This window comes from Choristoneura fumiferana, chromosome 24 (genome assembly GCF_025370935.1).
Source record: "Choristoneura fumiferana chromosome 24, NRCan_CFum_1, whole genome shotgun sequence".
Lineage (NCBI taxonomy): Eukaryota > Metazoa > Arthropoda > Insecta > Lepidoptera > Tortricidae > Choristoneura > Choristoneura fumiferana.
In genome coordinates, this window is record NC_133495.1 from 10384229 (window position 1) to 10387837 (window position 3609).

The 3609-nt window shown below is 42.0% G+C and overlaps 1 long non-coding RNA gene across 1 annotated transcript; it reads left to right on the forward strand.

Moving 5' to 3' along the window:
- Positions 1-9: 9 nt before the first annotated feature.
- LOC141441634 (uncharacterized) lies at positions 10-3157 on the forward strand. The gene is made up of 2 exons (XR_012452826.1): positions 10-73; positions 893-3157. It is a non-coding gene; the product is annotated as an uncharacterized lncRNA (long non-coding RNA).
- The last annotated feature ends 452 nt before the right edge of the window (positions 3158-3609 follow it).

The following is a 3609-nucleotide window of genomic DNA, read 5'->3' on the forward strand; positions in this document are numbered from 1 at the left end:
CTTTCAGGACCCGCCGACGGTGCGCCGCCCGCTGCCCAGCCCGAAGGATAAAGAGGGCGCGCTGAACGGACAGGTGAGTAGGGGCCTAGGTTACAACAGATGTGCAACGTGTTTTGCTTGATTTCCGTTAACTTCGATAAACGAAAAAAAAAAAATATTTCATACATAGCTAAGCCATTTAAATATCAAATTGCCATTGCATTGCATTGTCGGGTGACACTATTTACCGGCCCGGATAATACCGACCTGGAAATACCGATCCGAAATTTCGTGTCCACGCCCATAGAAAGTCATGTCATTATTACTTCAAAAATAATTTTCGGCGATTTGTCACTTTTGTGATATGCGTTGATATTTTTTTTTATTTTGGCTATACTTTTCGATTGAGCCAGCGTCATGTCGATTTCTCTCAATAAAAAAAAAGGAAATGAAAGAGACAGTTGCTATTCCTTGAACGTTGATAATGCAGATGTAATAAAAGAAACACGTTTTTTTTCTATTCATTATTTACTTTTTAAATGCGTCTTTTTAGTGGGCAGTACCGCTAACACATATGCAACCTCAAAGTCCTCAGCCGCCCCCCGTATGGAGAATGAGAAAAGTATGAATTGTCGGTAAAGTCGTGAGCACACAAAGCTTTTCACTTGTAGTACGAGCCTTACATCTACGGCGATTTTAATAACTTTGGTTTGGTTGCTTTGCATTTGGCAAGTTTTTTTAGAATCTCTAGGGGGGCCAGCTGCCCCTCCCTGCTCACCCTTGGCGACGCCCTTGAATAAATGGTATCACTACAAAAAAAGACACAACTTGTTTGTTCATTTAAACAACATATCAAATTGTCATTGTTATTCTTCTGAAAATCAAGTTAAATAATCCCTTTTCTGCTCCCCAGGCGGAGGAGTGACGCCGCGCCGCATACGACGCTTCTGCACCATAAGCAATAAGTATTATTAACGGTAGAATAATTTATTGTGATCGCGATACATAGTGAAATTGATAAACCTCTACCTCAAAATTGTCGGAGCCTTACGCGCCCGCCGTATGTATGTGTAGCTGCCTTATGTACCGCGCGTCCACGCCATCTGTACCGAGAGCTGGGACACGGTTTATAATACAGTCCACGCCATCTGTACCGAGAGCTGGGACACGGTTTATAATACAGTCCACGCCATCTGTACCGAGAGCTGGGACACGGATTTATAATACAGTCCACGCCATCTGTACCGAGAGCTGGGACACGGTTTATAATACAGTCCACGCCATCTGTACCGAGAGCTGGGACACGATTTATAATACAGTCCACGCCATCTGTACCGAGAGCTGGGACACGGTTTAATACAGATATACAGATGTCCGACAAAGGTGAACCTTTAGAGCCCGTTCCTGCGTGCCGGGCGTCAGATCCGTTTAGTGTCGGATGTCGGTCACTTATATAGAAAATCGTGTCGGGCAAGTGTGAATAGCTTCGCATTATATTAAATGTTCTGCCACTGGAACATGCGATTATCCGGGCCCGACATCCGACAAGTGGGAACCAGTTCTTAGGCTATTATGTGCTCGAATATGGCAAAGACAAACTTTGTTTTAAAGGTACGGAGGCACCCGAAGTGTCAAACAATCATTGTCTTAAATGAGTGACACTTCTTAATTTTGAGTGCCATTTATGGAATTTTATTATTTAGTGTCAAATGACAAAACAGCTGTACGATGGGTACTGAAGCTAATTTTGAGAGAGTATAAATGGCTCAATCAAGTTTTTAGTGTACCTTGTTGTCATGGTAACGTCTCCTGAGTCACATATTAAAAGTATGATTTCATGTGGCACAAATCCACTAAAAGTTAGGAGTTGTGACAGTTTTAAGGCAATTCCTTCATGGTTCATCTCCTAAGAATGCTAATAGTATAAATAGCAAATATTTTTCTAAGCAAGTGTATCGTATATGTCACGAAACAGAATAACAACACTAAAAATTTGATTGACCCAAATAAATAAATAGAATTTTTTCGATAAAATACGATGGCAAAACCATTATTTTCTACATCTGTAGTATTAGTAGTGCCAGTACAGACGGACTGCATTCCATCTGCAACGTTACCGCAACTGCCGACTGCCCGTATATTTTTCGTTGCAGTTCGATTGCAGTCAGTTCGTTGCAGTTGAAATGCAGTCTGTCTGTACTGGCCTGTACCCCGTGCCCGTGTGTGTTGCTAGTGACACCTATAGCTCTGCAGGGCTACTACGAAACTCGAAACTCGAAGTTCGTGTCGTTCGGTCCCTCTGACGCTTGTATTATTTAATACGAGAGCAAGAGGGCTGGTAAGATACGAACTTAGGAGTAGGCCCTCTGAGACGTGGTACGACTTTTGGCCTCTTGAAGAGGCTCAGAGTCACGCAACGGCGGAGAGAGCTGTTCTCGAAGTTTCTTTGCGCGATAGAATTTGGAATACCGAAGTTCGCCTAAGAACTAAAGTCACCGAAGTATTATAAAGTTTTTAAATTGCTTGAAATATCTATTCTAAAGTGTTCGAGCTCTCGGATCGTATATTGTAGCGAGCGGTCGGAGTTGGTGGTGCGGCTTTCTATTGTAAGGATTGAATGTTGTCTAAAAAGTAAAGCCAACGAAACGAGATATAATTCATCCTTGTCTGATACGTCAATACTTGTATCTCGCTCCTTTTCTTTCTCTTCGTTGGCTTTACTTAAATGTGTTTTATGATCACTTTGAAAAGGTACTGCACTCAATGTTATAAGATTATACATAGTGCCATCCACGAAGACGCGTGATTTTGTCAAAAATAGACAGAACCACGGCACGCGCCATCGTGAATGACTATCTAATAGCCCCCTTATTCATAAAAGCCACGAGCCATTAGCTGATACTGTATTGCTTCAAGGTAGAAGTCAAAATATTTACATATATTCAATTTAGGCTATCAAGCACTTGTGAATGTCAAAAAAATCTACCGCCCGTTTGGAGTAACTTCTGTTGAGTTGTATTTTTTTTTTGATAGCTTGTGCCAATGGTTGCATATACAGACGTACTTTTATAACCTAATTGAGTGAAATTTTATGAATAAGAGGTTGGGTAATGGGTATGTTGATGTAATGAATTATCGTGTTAGAAAATTTTATTGATTTTAGCTTAGTGCTAGGTATTGGGACATACTTTATGGGTCATACTGAACATTTTTCAGTTTGCATTTTAATAAACGAGGGTTTCTGTCAGGCTAGTTGGCGTTACCATGAGGTCTGTGTAACAATTTTGACACTTGCGTGACGTTTGTGATTGTTTAAATAACATGCCAGTCGGAAGCAAGACTAGAGCGTTTTCACATTATCCGATCCGATATCGGTATCGGACGACGATGGGCGACACCATAGCCGACACCATGTGCTGTTTTCACATAATTCCGACAAAATCGTTCCGATACGGCCGGCTCAAAATGGCCGCCACGCATCGGGCTCTGCGTACACAGAGACAATTTAGATACACGCATAGCACACATACAAACATTATCGTCCGACAGCCCACGGGCGTCCGATGGTGCTGCCAACATATCGGCGTCGGCTCCGATATCGAACAATGTGAAATCGCTCTAACGTCAAAC